The 20,457-nt window shown below is 43.7% G+C and overlaps 3 non-coding genes across 3 annotated transcripts; all 3 read right to left on the bottom strand.

The window, feature by feature from the left end:
- Positions 1 to 862: 862 nt before the first annotated feature.
- TRNAS-GCU (transfer RNA serine (anticodon GCU)) lies at positions 863 to 944 on the bottom strand. Its single transcript has one exon. It is a non-coding gene; the product is annotated as a tRNA-Ser (tRNA).
- A 5,242-nt stretch (positions 945 to 6,186) lies between these two features.
- On the bottom strand, positions 6,187 to 6,268 carry TRNAS-GCU (transfer RNA serine (anticodon GCU)). The gene has a single exon. It is a non-coding gene; the product is annotated as a tRNA-Ser (tRNA).
- A 4,662-nt stretch (positions 6,269 to 10,930) lies between these two features.
- TRNAL-AAG (transfer RNA leucine (anticodon AAG)) lies at positions 10,931 to 11,012 on the bottom strand. The gene has a single exon. It is a non-coding gene; the product is annotated as a tRNA-Leu (tRNA).
- Between the last annotated feature and the right edge of the window lie 9,445 nt (positions 11,013 to 20,457).

The following is a 20,457-nucleotide window of genomic DNA, read 5'->3' as shown; positions in this document are numbered from 1 at the left end:
TGTTTACACTCACTGAACTTTTAGCATCACAGTGACCCCTCTCGTCGCCTCTATAGTTAGACTTCAAGACAGCTGGTTTGTTTACCGATACAATTCTTGTCACCTTAGGTTGTGGTTTTTTAAAATAAGAAGGCTCGGTCCTACTGTCTGGCTACCCTTATATACATACCGCCACCACGTTACATAGCTCACCTCTCGCTATGTGGATCGTAGGTGCAGAAGGCAGAGAGTGAGACACTGATGCAGACAAAATACGTTCGTGAGTTGAAAAATACTGGCAGCGGTGGGATTCAAACCCACGCATCCAAAGAGATTGGAGCCTTAATCCAGCGCCTTAGACCGCTCGGCCACACTACCCGGTGCAAACCTGTTTCTGTAAGCTTTCTGAAGTGAGATGTTCTGTTGGATAGGGGAGTTGGAGAATAAGGGTGTATAGCCTGTGAAGTGATCCTAGGAAAGTCAACGCCAACAGCAGCAGGCACGTGATACATTTAGTACGTCAGGATTGGCCCCGGACCATGGGAGGTGTCAGGGAGCGCCAGTCCTGAGAGTCTGTAGGAAGACAACCCTTACATTGGGGTCCTGCATGCGCTGCTTCTCTTTCTTCAAGGATAAGGAATCAAACTATCTACGTCCCTCAACTTACCAACCCTCCGCCTCAGGAAAGATTTTGTGATTCATGAGCAGAACCCGGCTGGCGCTGTTTACAGTAATGCCTAAGCAGAGTACTCAACTGAGCGGTGTTTCCAAACTGAGCCGTTGTACTGCCGGAAATACCATGGGATATGTAATTTAACTTTCACATACAATAGGGTTAACCCAGCCCTACCACATACTAAAAACTAAAGACGGAACAATAAACCAACGAGGATGGGATTTAAACCCACGCGTGCAGAGCACAATGGATTAGCAGTCCATCGCCTTAACCACTCGGCCACCTCGTCTTCAAAACACCATATTTCAGGAGTACAAAATATGGTAGCCAAAATGTGTTCTATTAGGTGATAGTTGTCCAAACATAATAAAGAGCATATATTTACAGATTGTTATGGTAACTTGTTGTCTTCAGCTTTGCTCTATATGACCTTGTTGTCCATCCCTACTTCAGCTTGAATTTATGTGTTAAATGTAATGTAATCATGAAAATTACACTTTCCAAACATGTTCTATCCATATGTGATGTACTATCACACTACCCTCAAATGAGCTAAGATTGCTTTAATTCAGTTGTATGTGGATTTAAAGTGCAATATCATACAAATATTGTACTGGTATGGCGCTTTCGAGTCTCTAGGTGTCAGTCATTGGTTGGGTGCTTACATGTCAACATTAGGCAGCAAATAGTACACAATTAAGGAAAACTGCCTTCCCATTTAATGTGCATTGTTCTGCAAAAAGTTTTAAGTAGGACAAAGTAAAACTTAGTTTATAAAACCGCCTAAACTGGGAGTATTGCCGCTACAGCTATGACACTTCAGTTTAAAAACGTGCATGCATCAACAAGAAATATTTTTGCGCTAAGTAAATTGCTGTCCGACTACTCACGTAATGCATAAAACTGAGGCAGTCGTAATTACAATACATTGAAGTAATATTTTGGTAGTTTTTCTTGACGATGACTACGCAGCAAGCGATCAGATTACTTTTTATTAGTGAAGGCGCGTCAGAGCCTTGATAAGTAAACTTACAAGGAGACACGCCGAGGTCGATGAACCTTTTAGACCAGGTTCGGGGACGTCCCAGTACGAGATGTCTTTTGGCATCACAAATCAATAGATCAATATCTCAACAACAATCGCAATAACTAATCAGCATGCTAATCAATAACCTTTAATGAGAGTCAATAAAGGGAACACACCATGATCTTTCAGTCATGAATAACCACACCAATTTAGTTAAGTGTTAGGATATTAATTTCCCTACTGGTTACAATCTAAAGTCATTTCTGTTAATCTCATCAGCAATTCATCTCATTAGTAACTCTTCAGATTTGCAATTAGAAACGCAATTAATCCATGCATAGAGAATATTCACTCAGTATTAACACATAATTATTAAGAAGCAACTTAGCAAAGTCTCAGTAGTGCATGGTTCAACAAAGCAAGAACTCAGTCATTTGTCTATTTGCGTCAGATTTTAGTGAACACCTTAAATAACCTCGTATTAGCATCAGCATGTTGGGCTTCATGCAAAACAATTTAGCAACCACAAATTTGGAAAACATCTAACTATGGCCTCTATCAAAGAAGAGTTGGTACCTAGAAAGAAAAGGCAAACAGACAATTACAATTTTCATCAGATAATTACCCATCCAACGGATCAGCAAACAGCGTCAGTCTTCGTCCTCGGGACATCAGTCGTTTGCATCATCAGCAAAGAAAGGACAGGGCAAAGTATCAGTATGGCATAGCTAAGGAACAAGAACTTCCCTCATATAGAGGAGAAGTAAGTATCAGGTAAGGAATAAGTAAAGGGTGGTTTAGAGTAACAGGACGAACAAACGGCAAAGTCTCAAACGAAATGGCCTAAATGGCTCAGTAGAATGGCAAAGAATGGCTTGGAGTGGAATGTCCAATAAATGCCTGATTTCTCCCCGGGTCATGTGGTTAAATCAAAACTGTCTAATTTACTCCTAATTCCTCAATGGATAATCATTGGTGCATCGTCATCTCTGTCCAATAATCTTCACCAGAGTTTTACACAAACCACAGTTCTCATGTCGTTGATTGGCCCATGTTATTGACGTTTTCATCGGTTGGAATGTCAGGTAAGAAAAGTTACATTTTACGCTACAGTCAATAGTTCCATTGTTTTCTCCTACTCCAGGCAGCCTTGCACTTGTTACAAATTACACTGTTGCATTCAGCAAGAATGTCTCCTTGAGCAAATAGGGTCCCATGAGAAATAATTTACTACAGCTACACACATCTCTAGCTTCTGGGAAAGTACAGTTTCATGTCCTTCAGGAAAATAGCACATTGCACGTTAGAAAAAGACAGCTTAATATGAGACCAGGCAGCTAGACACAGACCTTCGCTAAACTAAGGCGTACTGCTTAATGAACAAACTCCTAATACATAACTCCAATTTTGATATTTTAATACAAATTAAAAACATTAGTACATAAGTAATTCAGGATTAATAACTTTCATTAGTCTTCGTATACATTGGTAGCCACTCCCCGTGGGCACATTTCAAACGTGTGCATTATTTCTACGTTAACACATTTTTTATGCAGCTTCATTACACAATATATTGTAAGCTTTTCATGTTAATATTAATTTTAAAAGACACACTCCAGCAATCCCTCCTCTGATGACTCTTGTCATCACACAAATCTTCCCCACTAATTTTACATACTAAAATTCCCTCATATCAATCTCTTCCCTTCTTGGTTTCCCCTTTGATCTTGCCCTGAATAATTTTTCCCTTTGTTTTTCTTCCCTCGTCCTATTATTTTTCGCCATCTTCAATTTTATTCTTTTACTAATTTTACATGCCACCCATGATCCAAATAAGCAATCTATAACAATCAATATCCCCTGTATTATTTTAGACAATATCCCATGCCAAATGTTACTAATCCAATTTCCCACTGAAGCAAATCCTTTCCCAACCTTTTTCCAAACACATGGTTCTTTCAAATCCTTCAAGTCCGTACTATCCCTAGTCAAGTTAGTAAGCATACTTCTAATCTCATTACTATTATCTGGTATGTAAGCGCAACAATGACACCCATTGAACAATCTACAAACTCTGCCATTTTTCTCTAAAAGAATGTCTAAAGCAAGCCTGTTTTGTAGAGTCATAGCCCCCTCCGCAGCAAGTTCAGTATCCATCAGGAGTATAGCCCCTGAAAAGTTTGTCAGCATGTTATCCTCAATAGTAGACAACTTTCGAATCTTTATGGAGTTCAAAATAACTCCCACTGAAGAAATTATCGTCCCAAATATGTCTCCTACTACACCAGCAGCAGTCTCTCTCTTATGTCTAGTACGATGTAATTCAGACAATTTTGGTAACCTTTTCAAATCGTCAAGTTGATATATCTTTGGGAAAACTATCCCCAAATAACATGTCCCATACCATCCCTTTGGAAGACGGTAATAAGCATTAAGTCCACATATATAATAAATCCCGGGGATTGCTGGATCCTGTCCATTTAACATGAACGTCCATTTACTCTGAAACAAAAACACACGCTTACATTCACTCATTCCCACAAACACATTGTCATAGTATGATTTGGTCTTGGATATGCAAAGCTTTCCTACATGTAGTGCGTCTAAAGCTAACTTCCCTTGTTCTCTAATTGCACTATAACCGTCACTACTAGCAAAGGCCCGTTGCTGTAATCCTTTCTCTAGTTTACCCTTCAATGCCCTTCTTCTCTCTTCCGTGTGATCTAAAAAGCTTTTCTCTACAGGTGTAAGCAAACATGTCAAATTATTGTGGTGTGCATAAGATGTACTAATTGTTAATGTCGCCTGAAAGAATCCTTTAACTAACTTTATGCTATAGTACTTAGCTACCCCACTCACATCCTCTATGATAGGCACATTAGAAAACACAAGATCATGATTTGAGTAAAAATATTGAATCTCTTCCTGGTTATAGAATCTTGTTAGTAACAGACTACAACGTATCCCATATGTTAATGACAGTCTATGATAGGTAACCCCATCTTGTACCGAAACAGGAATCTGTGTACACACAAAACAATCTTTCGCATCCATTGTGTCAAAATATTCACTCAGCAAGCAATAGAAAACATCAGTGGATAGTTCCCCTTTCGAGTTAGTTCCCTCATGCAAGTATCTTGTATCCAGCTCAAACCTCTCCCAGGCTGTTAGTGCAGTGGTAGTCTCAGGAATTGTAGCATTGTTAGTCCCACTTTTATCCATTAGTGTCATACTCACAACCACAACCCTAATGAATATTTATTACATGCACGTTTTTTGCAAAAGTATTTGGTTCAAGTAAACTTAAAGTGTTGGGATTCGAGCCCATGGCTCCAGAGAGACTGGAGCCTAAATCCAGCCACTTTAGACTGCTCTTCCACGCTACCTTACATCTACAAGCTCACAACTATAGTAACTTGGCCAAACACTGTTGACACCCGCTGTGGTGACCTGGCTATGCAGGGTAACCCAGCATTCACCGACAGTTGAGCGAGTTACAGGTAAAAAGCAAAGTATAATAACTGTCTGCATATAATATATGTCTTTCCTTATTTATTCTTCTTCCCCATTGTATGTTTGCTCTCTGCTTTAGAAACGCGAGCTGTCACCACTACAAGGAAACGTATCACACAGCGTTCTACTGTTTACACTCACTGAACTTTCAGCATCACAGTGACCCCTCTCATCGCTTCTATAGTTAGACTTCAAGACAGCTGGTTTGTTTACCGATACAATTCTTCTCACCTTAGGTTGTGGTTTTTTAAAATAGGAAGGCTCGGTCCCACTGTCTGGCTACCCTTATATACATACCGCCACCACTTTACATAGTCTCACCTCTCGCTATGTGGATCGTAGGTGCAGAAGGCAGAGAGAGAGACAGTGATACAGACAAAATACGTTCATGAGTTGAAAAATACTGTCAGCGGTGGGATTCGAACACACGTATCCAAAGAGACTGGAGCCGTAATCCAGCACCTTAGACCGCTCGGCCACACTACACTGTGCAAACCTGTTTCTGTAAGCTTTCTGAAGTGAGATGTTCTGTTGGATAGGGGAGTTGGAGAATAAGGGTGTATAGCCTGTGAAGTGATCCTAGGAAAGTCAACGCCAACAGCAGCAGGCACGTGATACATTTAGTAGGTCAGGATTGGCCCCGGGCCATGGGAGGTGTCAGGGAGCGCCAGTCCTGAGAGTCCGTAGGAAGACAACCCTTACATTGGGGTCCCGCACGCGCTGCTTCTCTTTCTTTAAGGATAAGGAATCAAACTATCTACGTCCCTCAACTTACCAACCCTCCGCCTCAGGAAAGATTTTGTGATTCATGAGCAGAACCCGGCTGGCGCTGTTTACAGTAATACCTAAGCACAGTACTCAACTGAGCGGTGTTTCCAAACTGAGCCGTTGTACTGCCGGAAATACCATGGGATATGTAATTTAACTTTCACATAAAACAGGGTTAACCCAGCCCTACCACATACTAAAAACTAAAGACGGAACAATAAACCGACAAGGATGGGATTTGAACCCACATGTGCAGAGCACAATGGATTAGCAGTCTATCGCCTTAACCACTCGGCCACCTCGTCTTTAAAACACCATATTTCAGGAGTACAAAATATGGTAGCCAAAATGTGTTCTATTAGGTGATAGTTGTCCAAACATAATAAAGAGCATATATTTACAGATTGTTATGGTAACTTGTTGTCTTCAGCTTTGCTCTATATGACCTTGTTGTCCATCCCTACTTCAGCTTGAATTTATATGTTAAATGTAATGTAATCATGAAAATTACACTTTCCAAACGTGTTCTATCCATATGTGATGTACTATCACACTACCCTCAAATGAGCTAAGATTGCTTTAATTCAGTTGTACGTGGATTTAAAGTGCAATATCATACAAATATTGTACTGGTATGGCGCTTTCGAGTCTCTAGGTGTCAGTCATTGGTGGGGTGCTTACATGTCAACATTAGGCAGCAAATAGTACACAATTAAGGAAAACTGCCTTCCCATTTAATGTGCATTGTTCTGCAAAAAGTTTTAAGTAGGAGAAAGTAAAACTTAGTTTATAAAACCGCCTAAACTGGGAGAATTGGCGCTACAGCTATGACACTTCAGTTTAAAAACGTGCGTGCATCAACAAGAAATATTTTTGCGCTAAATAAATTGCTGTCCGACTACTCACGTAATGCATAAAACTGAGGCAGTCGTAATTACAATACATTGAAGTAATATTTTGGTAGTTTTTGTTGACGATGACTCCGCAGCAAGCGATCAGATTACTTTTTATTAGTGAAGGCGCGTCAGAGCCTGGATAAGTAAACTTACAAGGAGACACGCCTAGTTCGATGAACCTTTTAGACCAGGTTCGGGGACTTCCCAGTACGAGATGTCTTTTGGCATCACAAATCAATAGATCAATATCTCAACAACAATCGCAATAACTAATCAGCATGCTAATCAATAACCTTTAATGAGAGTCAATAAAGTGAACACACCATGATCTTTCAGTCATGAATAACCACACCAATTTAGTTAAGTGTTAGGATATTAATTTCCCTACTGGTTACAATAAAAAGTCATTTCTGTTAATCTCATCAGCAATTCATCTCATTAGTAACTCTTCAGATTTGCAATTAGAAACTCAATTAATCAATGCATAGAGAATATTCACTCAGTATTAACACATAATTATTAAGAAGCAACTTAGCAAAGTCTCAGTAGTGCATTGTTCAACAAAGCAAGAACTCAGTCATTTGTCTATTTGCGTCAGATTTTAGTGAACACCTTAAATAACCTCGTATTAGCATCAGCATGTTGGGCTTCATGCAAAACAATTTAGCAAACACAAATTTGGAAAACATCTAACTATGGCCTCTATCAAAGAGCAGTTGGTACCTAGAAAGAAAAGGCAAACAGACAATTATAATTTTCATCAGATAGTTACCCATCCAGCGGATCAGCAAACAGCGTCAGTCTTCGTCCTCGGGACATCAGTCGTTTGCATCATCAGCAAAGAAAGGACAGGGCAAAGTATCAGTATGGCATAGCTAAGGAACAAGAACTTCCCTCATATAGAGGAGAAGTAAGATTCAGGTAAGGAATAAGTAAAGGGTGGTTTAGAGTAACAGGGCGAACAAACGGCAAAGTCTAAAAGGAAATGGCCTAAATGACTCAGTAGAATGGCAAAGAATGACTTGGAGTGGAATGTCCAATAAATGCCTGATTTCTCCTTGGGTCATATGGTTAAATCAAAACTGTCTAATTTACTCCTAATTCCTCAATGGATAATCATTGGTGCATCGTCATCTCTGTCCAATAATCTTCACCAGAGTTTTACACAAACCACAGTTCTCATGTCGTTGATTGGCCCATGTTATTGACGTTTTCATCGGTTGGAATGTCAGGTAAGAAAAGTTACATTTTACGCTACAGTCAGTAGTTCCATTGTTTTCTCCTACTCCAGGCAGCCTTGCACCTGTTACAAATTACACTGTTGCATTCAGCAAGAATGTCTCCTTGAGCAAATAGGGTCCCATGAGAAATTATTTACTACAGCTACACACATCTCTAGCTTCTGGGAAAGTACAGTTTCATGTCCTTCAGGAAAATATCACTTTGCACGTTAGAAAAAGACAGTTTAATATGAGACCAGGCAGCTAGGCACAGACCTTCGCTAAACTAAGGCCTACTGCTTAATGAACAAACTCCTAATACATAACTCCAATTTTGATATGTTAATACAAATTAAAAACATTAGTACATAATTAATTCAGCATTAATAACTTTCATTAGTCTTCGTATACATTGGTAGCCACTCCCCGTGGGCACATTTCAAACGTGTGCATCATTTCTACGTGAACACATTTTTTATGCAGCTTCATTACACAATATATTGTAAGCTTTTCATGTTAATATTAATTTTAAAAGACACACTCCAGCAATCCCTCCTCTGATGACTCTTGTCATCACACAAATCTTCCCCGCTAATTTTACATACTAAAATTCCCTCATATCAATCTCTTCCCTTCTTGGTTTCCCCTTTGATCTTGCCCTGAATAATTTTTCCCTTTGTTTTTCTTCCCTCCTCCTATTATTTTTCACCATCTTCAATTTTATTCTTTTACTAATTGTACATGCCACCCATGATCCAAATAAGCAATCTATAACAATCAATATCCCCTGTATTGTTTTAGACAATATCCCATGCCAAATGTTACTAATCCAATTTCCCACTGAAGCAAGTCCTTTCCCAACTTTTTTCCAAACACCTGGTTCTTTCAAATCCTTCAAGTCCGTACTATCCCTAGTCAAGTTAGTAAGCATACTTCTAATCTCATTACTATTATCTGGTATGTAAGCGCAACAATGACACTCATTGAGCAATCTACAAACTCTGCCATTTTTCGCTAAAAGAATGTCTAAAGCAAGCCTGTTTTGAAGAGTCATAGCCCCCTCCGCAGCAAGTTCAGTATCCATCAGGAGTATAGCCCCTGAAAAGTTTGTCAGCATGTTATCCTCAATAGTAGACAACTTTTGAATCTTTATGGAGTTCAAAATAACTCCCACTGAAGAAATTATCGTCCCAAATATGTCTCCTACTACACCAGCAGCAGTCTCTCTCTTATGTCTAGTACGATGTAATTCAGACAATTTTGGTAACCTTTTCAAATCGTCAAGTTGATATATCTTTGGGAAAACTATCCCCAAATAACATGTCCCATACCATCCCTTTGGAAGACGGTAATAAGCATTAAGTCCACATATATAATAAATCCCGGGGATTGCTGGATCCTGTCCATTTAACATGAACGTCCATTTACTCTGAAACAAAAACACACGCTTACATTTCCCACATTACTCATTCCCACAAACACATTGTCATAGTATGATTTGGTCTTGGATATGCAAAGCTTTCCTACATGTAGTGCGTCTGAAGCTAACTTCCCTTGTTCTCTAATTGCACTATAACCGTCACTACTAGCAAAGGCCCGTTGCTGTAATCCTTTCTCTAGTTTACCCTTCAATGCCCTTCTTCTCTCTTCCGTGTGATCTAAAAAGCTTTTCTCTACAGGTGTAAGCAAACATGTCAAATTATTGTGGTGTGCATAAGATGTACTAATTGTTAATGTCGCCTGAAAGAATCCTTTAACTAACTTTATGCTATAGTACTTAGCTAACCCACTCACATCCTCTATGATAGGCACATTAGAAAACACAAGATCATGATTTGAGTACAAATATTGAATCTCTTCCTGGTTAAAGAGTCTTGTTAGTAACAGACTACAACGTATCCCATATGTTAATGCCAGTCTATGATAGGTAACCCCCTCTTGTACCGAAACAGGAATCTGTGTACACACAAAACAAATTTCGCATCCATTGTGTCAACATACTCACTCAGCAAGCGATAGAAAACATCAGTGGATAGTTCCCCTTTCGAGTTCGTTCCCTCATGCAAGTATCTTGTATCCAGCTCAAACCTCTCCCAGGCTGTTAGTGCAGTGGTAGTCTCAGGAATTGTAGCATTGTTAGTCCCACTTTTATCCATTAGTGTCATACTCACAACCACAACCCTAATGAATATTTATTACATGACCCTTTTTTGCAAAAGTATTTGGTTCAAGTAAACTTAAAGTGTTGGGATTCGAGCCCACGGCTCCAGAGAGACTGGAGCCTAAATCCAGCCACTTTAGACTGCTCGGCCACGCTACCTCACATCTACAAGCTCACAACTATAGTAACTTGGCCAAACACTGTGGACACCCGCTGTGGTGACCTGGCTATGCAGGGTAACGCAGCATTCACCGACAGTTGAGCGAGTTACAGGTAAAAAGCAAAGTATAATAAATGTCTGCATATAATATATGTCTTTCCTTATTTATTCTTCTTCCCCATTGTATGTTTGCTCTCTGCTTTAGAAACGCGAGCTGTCATCACTGCAAGGAAGCGTATCACACAGCGTTCTACTGTTTACACTCACTGAACTTTCAGCATCACAGTGACCCCTCTCGTCGCCTCTATAGTTAGACTTCAAGACAGCTGGTTTGTTTACCGATACAATTCTTGTCACCTTAGGTTGTGGTTTTTTAAAATAAGAAGGCTCGGTCCCACTGTCTGGCTACACTTATATACATACCGCCACCACTTTACATAGTCTCACCTCTCGCTATGTGGACCGTAGGTGCAGAAGGCAGAGAGTGAGACACTGATGCAGACAAAATACATTCGTGAGTTGAAAAATACTGGCAGCGGTGGGATTCGAACCCACGCCTCCAAAGAGACTGGAGCCTTAATCCAGCACCTTAGACCGCTCGGCCACACTACCCTGTGCAAACATGTTTCTGTAAGCTTTCTGAAGTGAGATGTTCTGTTGTATAGGGGAGTTGGAGAATAAGGGTGTATTGCCTGTGAAGTGATCCTAGGAAAGTCAACGCCAACAGCAGCAGGCACGTGATACATTTAGTAGGTCAGGATTGGCCCCGGGCCATGTGAGGTGTCAGGGAGCGCCAGTCCTGAGAGTCCTTAGGAAGACAACCCTTACATTGGGGTCCCGCACGCGCTGCTTCTCTTTCTTTAAGGATAAGGAATCAAACTATCTATGTCCCTCAACTTACCAACCCTCCGCCTCAGGAAAGATTTTGTGATTCATGAGCAGAACCCGGCTGGCGCTGTTTACAGTAATGCATAAGCACACTACTCAACTGAGCGGTGTTTCCAAACTGAGCCGTTGTACTGCCGGAAATACCATGGGATATGTAATTTAACTTTCACATAAAATAGGGTTAACCCAGCCCTACCACATACTAAAAACTAAAGACGGAACAATAAACCAACGAGGATGGGATTCGAACCCACGCATGCAGAGCACAATTGATTAGCAGTGTATCGCCTTAACCACTCGGCTACCTCGTCTTCAAAACACTATCTTTCAGGAGTACAAAATATGGTAGCCAAAATGTGTTTTATTAGGTGATAGTTGTCCAAACATAATAAAGAGCATATATTTACAGATTGTTATGGTAACTTGTTGTCTTCAGCTTTGCTCTATACGACCTTGTTGTCCATCCCTACTTCAGCTTGAATTTATATGTTAAATGTAATGTAATCATGAAAATTACACTTTCCAAACGTGTTCTATCCATATGTGATGTACTATCACACTACCCTCAAATGAGCTAAGATTGCTTTAATTCAGTTATACGTGGATTTAAAGTGCAATATGTAGGAGGCTGGACTGGCTTGTAGTGAGTACCAAGGGGTACTTGCACCTTGCACCAGGCCCAGTTATCCCTTATTAGTGTATAGGGTGTCTAGCAGCTTAGGCTGATAGATAATGGTAGCTTAGCAAAGCAGCTCAGGCTGAACTAGGAGACGTGTGAAGCTACTACAGTACCACTTAGTGTCATATGCACAATATCATAAGAAAACACAATACACAGTTATACTAAAAATAAAGGTACTTTATTTTTATGACAATATGCCAAAGTATCTTAGAGTGTACCCTCAGTAAGAGGATAGGAAATATACACAAGATATATATACACAATAGCAAAAATATGCAGTATAGTCTTAGAAAACAGTGCAAACAATGTATAATTACAATAGGATGCAATGGGGAAACATAGGGATAGGGGCAACACAAACCATATACTCCAAAAGTGGAATGTGAACCACGAATGGACCCCAAACCTATGTGACCTTGTAGAGGGTCGCTGGGACTATTAGAAAATAGTGAGAGTTAGAAAAATAACCCTCCCCAAGACCCTGAAAAGTGAGTGCAAAGTGCACCAAAGTTCCCCTAAGGACAAAATAGTCGTGTTAGAGGGAAAATGCAAGGAAAACACAAATCAGCAATGCAACAACGATGGATTCCTGTCTGAAGGTACCTGTGGAACAAGGGGACCAAGTCCAAAAGTCACAAGCAGCTCGGAGATGGGCAGATGCCCAAGAAATGCCAGCGGTTGGTGCAAAGAAGCTCTTACTAGGCTGAAGAACTGTGAATACTGCAGGAACGACAAGGGCTAGAGACTTCCCCTTTGGAGGATGGATCCCCCACGCCTTGGAGAGTCGTGCAGAAGTGTTTTCCCGCCGGATGGACGCCAACAAGCCTTGCTACACGCAAATCGTGCGTTTGGCGTTTTTGGACGCTGCTGGGGCCCAGGAGGGACCAGGAGGTCGCAAATTGGACCTGCAGAGAGAGGGGACGTCGAGCAAGACAAGGAGCCCTCACTGAAGCAGGTAGCACCCGGAGAAGTGCCAGAAACAGGCACTACGAGGATGCGTGAAACGGTGCTCGCCGAAGTTGCACAAAGGAGTCCCACGTCGCCGGAGACCAACTTAGAAAGTCGTGCAATGCAGGTTAGAGTGCCGTGGACCCAGGCTTGGCTGTGCACGAAGGATTTCCGCCGGAAGTGCACAGGGGCCGGAGAAGCTTGCAAAGTCGCGGTTCCCAGCAATGCAGCCCAGCGAGGTGAGGCAAGGACTTACCTCCACCAAACTTGGGCTGAAGAGTCACTGGACTGTGGGGGTCACTTGGACGGTGTCGCTGGATTCGAGGGACCTCGCTCGTCGTGCTGAGAGGAGACCCAAGGGACCGGAAATGCAGCTTTTTGGTGCCTGCGGTTGCAGGGGGAAGATTCCGTCGACCCACGGGAGATTTCTTCGGAGCTTCTGGTGCAGAGAGGAGGCAGACTACCCCCACAGCATGCACAAGCAGGAAAACAGTCGAGAAGGCGGCAGGATCAGCGTTACAGAGTTGCAGTAGTCGTCTTTGCTACTATGTTGCAGGTTTGCAGGCTTCCAGCGCGGTCAGCGGTCGATTCCTTATCAGAAGGTGAAGAGGGAGATGCAGAGGAACTCGGCTGAGCTCATGCATTCGTTATCTAAAGTTTCCCCAGAGACAGAGACCCTAAATAGCCAGAAAAGAGGGTTTGGCTACCTAGGAGAGAGGAAAGGCTACTAACACCTGAAGGAGCCTATCACAAGGAGTCTCTGACGTCACCTGGTGGCACTGGCCACTCAGAGCAGTCCAGTGTGCCAGCAGCACCTCTGTTTCCAAGATGGCAGAGGTCTGGAGCACACTGGAGGAGCTCTGGACACCTCCCAGGGGAGGTGCAGGTCAGGGGAGTGGTCACTCCCCTTTCCTTTGTCCAGTTTCGCGCCAGAGCAGGGGCTAAGGGGTCCCTGAACCGGTGTAGACTGGCTTATGCAGAATTGGGCACACCTGTGCCCAACAAAGCATTTCCAGAGGCTGGGGGAGGCTACTCCTCCCCTGCCTTCACACCATTTTCCAAAGGGAGAGGGTGTCACACCCTCTCTCAGAGGAAGTTCTTTGTTCTGCCATCCTGGGCCAGGCCTGGCTGGACCCCAGGAGGGCAGCTGCCTGTCTGAGGGGTTGGCAGCAGCAGCAGCTGCAGAGAAACCCCAGGAAGGGCAGTCTGGCAGTACCAGGGTCTGTGCTACAGACCACTGGGATCATGGAATTGTACCAACAATGCCAGGATGGCATAGAGGGGGCAATTCCATGATCATAGACATGTTACATGGCCATATTCGGAGTTACCATGGTGAAGCTACATATAGGTAGTGACCTATATGTAGTGCACGCGTGTAATGGTGTCCCCGCACTCACAAAATTCAGTGAATTGGCTCTGAACAATGTGGGGGCACCTTGGCTAGTGCCAGGGTGCCCTCACACTAAGTAACTTTGCACCTAACCTTTACCAGGTAAAGGTTAGACATATAGGTGACTTATAAGTTACTTAAGTGCAGTGTAAAATGGCTGTGAAATAACGTGGACGTTATTTCACTCAGGCTGCAGTGGCAGGCCTGTGTAAGAATTGTCAGAGCTCCCTATGGGTGGCAAAAGAAATGCTGCAGCCCATAGGGATCTCCTGGAACCCCAATACCCTGGGTACCTCAGTACCATATACTAGGGAATTATAAGGGTGTTCCAGTAAGCCAATGTAAATTGGTAAAAATGGTCCCTAGCCTGTCAGTGACAATTTGGAAAGAAATGAGAGAGCATAACCACTGAGGTTCTGGTTAGCAGAGCCTCAGTGAGACAGTTAGGCACCACACAGGGAACATACACATGCACACCTATGAGCACTGGGGCCCTGTGTGACAGGGTCCCAGTGACACATACATATAGGCCACAAACCTATGAGCACTGGGGTCCTGACCAGCAGGATCCCAGTGACACATAACAACCATACTGAAAACATGGTGTTTTCACTATGAGCACTGAGGCCTGGCTATCAGGATCCCAGTGAGACAGTGAAAACAGTGACAAACACCCTGACATACACTCACAAACAGGCCAAAAGTGGGGGTAACAAGGCTAGAAAGAGGCTACCTTCTCACACAACCCCCCCCCAAACGAAGGACAATAAGGCTAACCTTGGCCAGTTGAGACTTTATTGTCTAAGTGGTGATAAGTAGAGAGTAGCTCTGCAATAGACTGGTTACTCCCTTTATCATCCACTATATGGTTACTTCCCTGTGGGGATGTAAACCACCCTGTTTGAAGTTTTTTAGCTAAGCAACAATGTGAAGATGTATTTTCAGAGTTTCTATCAGTAAGTTTTAGTTTAGAGCAGTGGGAATTGTCCACTGAACCTATTTGTAGTGATGGAAATGCCAGACAGGGATGCTGTCTCAGAAAAGCCATAGCTGGGCAAAAACTTTGTCCATCTGGCTGGAAGAGAGAACAGGGATGCTGTTTCTCTTGAGTTGGAGCAGGGCAGGGATGCTGTCCTATGAGCTCCACACTAGGGCAGGGATGCTGTCCTAAGTGTTGTGAGGTAGTGCAGGGTTTCTGCACTAAAGTTTCTCTGGAAGGGTTGGAGGGATGCTCCATGTTAACTAAAATGGTGCTGTTTTTCTCACCAATGTTAGTTATCCCACAGAGAGGTACTTCCACCTCAGGGAGTCCAGCTTTGCCAGCTGATGATTCCCTTAGAACAGGTGCCACCCCAGGAGAGGTTTCTCCCACCACAGGAATAGTATCCTGAATGGTAGGGTGGTTAGGGGATACTGTGATACCCTTTTTACCTGTTGATGGAGAGGGATCCTGAGTTTTCAGGCCTTCTCTCCTTTGCTTTTTCATTTCACTTGAAATGAGAGGGAACAATTCCTCAGGGATGCCCAGCATGGCTGCATGGGCATAGAACTCTACATCAGCCCAACCTGAGGCCTCTAGGTCATTACCTAAGAGACAGTCTACAGGTAAGCTAGGTGATACCACCACCTGCTTAGGGCCAGTAACTCCACCCCAACTAAACTGAATTATAGCTAAGGGAAGAAACTTAGTGGAGTTATGGACATCAATAATCTTATACTGTTGTCCAATGATGTGTTGATCAGGGTGCACTAGGTTGTCAGTCACCAAAGTGAAACTGGCACCTGTGTCCCTGTAGGCCAAGGCCTCAACACCATTTATTGAAACTGTCTGCCTGTACTTATCCATTGTAAGGGGACAAGCAGCCAGTGTGGCAAGGCCAATGCCACTAGGTGTGACAGAAACTGTCTTGGGACTGATTACATCAGTTTCCACTATGGACCCATAAGTGAACCCAACTACACCCTTTGCTTGACTGTTGCCAGCAGTCCCACCACTAGTACCACTACTGCTAGGGGCACTAGAGCTTGATGTATTAGTGGTGGTAGGCTCAGGGGGTTTACCTGGACAGGACTTATCCCCTGGCCTATGGCCTCTATTTTTACACACAAAGCACCAAGGCTTTTTAATGTGTGCAGGTTGGGAAGAAGAGGAAGAATTTGTTTTATCCCCACCCTCTGAAGAGTGTTTAAGATTTGAAGTGGGATCTTTGGTTTTACCCTTATCCCCATGCTTATCTTGAGATTTTTCACCATCTTTCTTCTTATTGCCATCTTTGTCACCCCCTGTATGAACTTTTCTGTTCACCCTTGTTCTGACCCATTTGTCTGCCTTCTTTCCCAATTCTTGGGGAGAGGTCAGATCAGAGTCTACCAGGTACTGGTGCAACAAATCAGACACACAATTATTAAGTATATGCTCTCTCAGGATTGTGTTATACAGGCTTTCATAATCAGTAACTTTACTGCCATGTAACCACCCCTCCAAGGCCTTCACTGCCTGGTCAATGAAATCAACCCAGTCTTGTGAAGACTCCTTTTTGGTATCTCTGAACTTTATCCTGTACTGTTCAGTGGTTAAGCCATAACCATCCAGGAGTGCATTCTTAAGAACTGTAAAATTATTGGCATCACTTTCTTTCACAGTAAGGAGTCTATCCCTACCCTTTCCACTAAATGATAGCCATAGGATAGCAGCCCACTGCTTTTGAGGGACATCCTGTACAGCACAGGCCCTCTCAAGTGCAGCAAACCACTTGTTAATGTCATCCCCCTCCTTATAAGGGGGAACTATCTTGTGCAGATTCCTGGAATCATGCTCTTTTGCAGGATGACTATGGGGAATACTGCTGCTGCCACCATGGGTATCTAAACCCAACTTCTGTCTTTCCTTCTCTAATTCTAAAGACTGTCTATCCAAATCCAGCTGTTGCTTCTTGAGCTTCAGTCTGGTTTGTTCCACTCTCAATCTATTGAGCTCCCTTTCTAACAATCTGTCATCAGGGTGGGTGGGAGGGACATTTCTAGATACAGAGGTATGATGGGAATGAACAGAAGGAGACCTGTCCCTTACAGAGGGCACCCTAACAGCTTGGCTACCAGCATAATGTGAGATCACATCATCAGTATGGTGTGATTCAACCTCTGTACCAACTATGCTAGACTGTCTAGTAATGGGCAGGCTGAGAAGTTTCTTTCCTGAACCTTTTCCTGGGGGAGTCCCTGGATCAGATTGAGAACCATTAGCTACTTTTTCTACAGATTGGGCACTTATGGCCTTATCCTGTACTCTAAGCATATTAATTAACAGTTCTAAGGAAGGATTCTTCCCTACACTCAAACCTCTCTCTATGCAGAGACTCCTTGCTCCTTTCCAGCTAAGGTGATCATATGCAAGTTTGGACAGTTCAACATTTTTTCCTGTGCCAGACATTTTTTAGAGAGAGTTAAAGTGATAGAAAAAGAGAAAAAAGTTTTCAGAACTTTTTGGAAAGACAGAAAAAAACTTTTTAAACTTTTAAGAACTTTTTGAAAGTTTAGAAGTACTTTTCAGCACTTAGAAAAGAGTGAAAAGAGGAAATGCAAAACTTTTTGGCTATGTGTATATACACTGACCTTGTTTTGTATATTTTTCTCTTATGAAAAGTACAATGACAAGAGTGGTAAGTAGTCTCAAAGCACTTATCCCACCACTGCACAACCAATGTAGGAGGCTGGACTGGCTTGTAGTGAGTACCAAGGGGTACTTGCACCTTGCACCAGGCCCAGTTATCCCTTATTAGTGTATAGGGTGTCTAGCAGCTTAGGCTGATAGATAATGGTAGCTTAGCAAAGCAGCTCAGGCTGAACTAGGAGACGTGTGAAGCTACTACAGTACCACTTAGTGTCATATGCACAATATCATAAGAAAACACAATACACAGTTATACTAAAAATAAAGGTACTTTATTTTTATGACAATATGCCAAAGTATCTTAGAGTGTACCCTCAGTAAGAGGATAGGAAATATACACAAGATATATATACACAATAGCAAAAATATGCAGTATAGTCTTAGAAAACAGTGCAAACAATGTATAATTACAATAGGATGCAATGGGGAAACATAGGGATAGGGGCAACACAAACCATATACTCCAAAAGTGGAATGTGAACCACGAATGGACCCCAAACCTATGTGACCTTGTAGAGGGTCGCTGGGACTATTAGAAAATAGTGAGAGTTAGAAAAATAACCCTCCCCAAGACCCTGAAAAGTGAGTGCAAAGTGCACCAAAGTTCCCCTAAGGACAAAATAGTCGTGTTAGAGGGAAAATGCAAGGAAAACACAAATCAGCAATGCAACAACGATGGATTCCTGTCTGAAGGTACCTGTGGAACAAGGGGACCAAGTCCAAAAGTCACAAGCAGCTCGGAGATGGGCAGATGCCCAAGAAATGCCAGCGGTTGGTGCAAAGAAGCTCTTACTAGGCTGAAGAACTGTGAATACTGCAGGAACGACAAGGGCTAGAGACTTCCCCTTTGGAGGATGGATCCCCCACGCCTTGGAGAGTCGTGCAGAAGTGTTTTCCCGCCGGATGGACGCCAACAAGCCTTGCTACACGCAAATCGTGCGTTTGGCGTTTTTGGACGCTGCTGGGGCCCAGGAGGGACCAGGAGGTCGCAAATTGGACCTGCAGAGAGAGGGGACGTCGAGCAAGACAAGGAGCCCTCACTGAAGCAGGTAGCACCCGGAGAAGTGCCAGAAACAGGCACTACGAGGATGCGTGAAACGGTGCTCGCCGAAGTTGCACAAAGGAGTCCCACGTCGCCGGAGACCAACTTAGAAAGTCGTGCAATGCAGGTTAGAGTGCCGTGGACCCAGGCTTGGCTGTGCACGAAGGATTTCCGCCGGAAGTGCACAGGGGCCGGAGAAGCTTGCAAAGTCGCGGTTCCCAGCAATGCAGCCCAGCGAGGTGAGGCAAGGACTTACCTCCACCAAACTTGGGCTGAAGAGTCACTGGACTGTGGGGGTCACTTGGACGGTGTCGCTGGATTCGAGGGACCTCGCTCGTCGTGCTGAGAGGAGACCCAAGGGACCGGAAATGCAGCTTTTTGGTGCCTGCGGTTGCAGGGGGAAGATTCCGTCGACCCACGGGAGATTTCTTCGGAGCTTCTGGTGCAGAGAGGAGGCAGACTACCCCCACAGCATGCACAAGCAGGAAAACAGTCGAGAAGGCGGCAGGATCAGCGTTACAGAGTTGCAGTAGTCGTCTTTGCTACTATGTTGCAGGTTTGCAGGCTTCCAGCGCGGTCAGCGGTCGATTCCTTATCAGAAGGTGAAGAGGGAGATGCAGAGGAACTCGGCTGAGCTCATGCATTCGTTATCTAAAGTTTCCCCAGAGACAGAGACCCTAAATAGCCAGAAAAGAGGGTTTGGCTACCTAGGAGAGAGGAAAGGCTACTAACACCTGAAGGAGCCTATCACAAGGAGTCTCTGACGTCACCTGGTGGCACTGGCCACTCAGAGCAGTCCAGTGTGCCAGCAGCACCTCTGTTTCCAAGATGGCAGAGGTCTGGAGCACACTGGAGGAGCTCTGGACACCTCCCAGGGGAGGTGCAGGTCAGGGGAGTGGTCACTCCCCTTTCCTTTGTCCAGTTTCGCGCCAGAGCAGGGGCTAAGGGGTCCCTGAACCGGTGTAGACTGGCTTATGCAGAATTGGGCACACCTGTGCCCAACAAAGCATTTCCAGAGGCTGGGGGAGGCTACTCCTCCCCTGCCTTCACACCATTTTCCAAAGGGAGAGGGTGTCACACCCTCTCTCAGAGGAAGTTCTTTGTTCTGCCATCCTGGGCCAGGCCTGGCTGGACCCCAGGAGGGCAGCTGCCTGTCTGAGGGGTTGGCAGCAGCAGCAGCTGCAGAGAAACCCCAGGAAGGGCAGTCTGGCAGTACCAGGGTCTGTGCTACAGACCACTGGGATCATGGAATTGTACCAACAATGCCAGGATGGCATAGAGGGGGCAATTCCATGATCATAGACATGTTACATGGCCATATTCGGAGTTACCATGGTGAAGCTACATATAGGTAGTGACCTATATGTAGTGCACGCGTGTAATGGTGTCCCCGCACTCACAAAATTCAGTGAATTGGCTCTGAACAATGTGGGG

Source organism: Pleurodeles waltl, chromosome 12, assembly GCF_031143425.1.
Source record: "Pleurodeles waltl isolate 20211129_DDA chromosome 12, aPleWal1.hap1.20221129, whole genome shotgun sequence".
In the NCBI taxonomy this organism is placed as follows: Eukaryota; Metazoa; Chordata; class Amphibia; order Caudata; family Salamandridae; genus Pleurodeles; species Pleurodeles waltl.
Note: the sequence above shows the minus strand (reverse complement) of the source record. Positions and strands in the feature narration are given on the sequence as shown.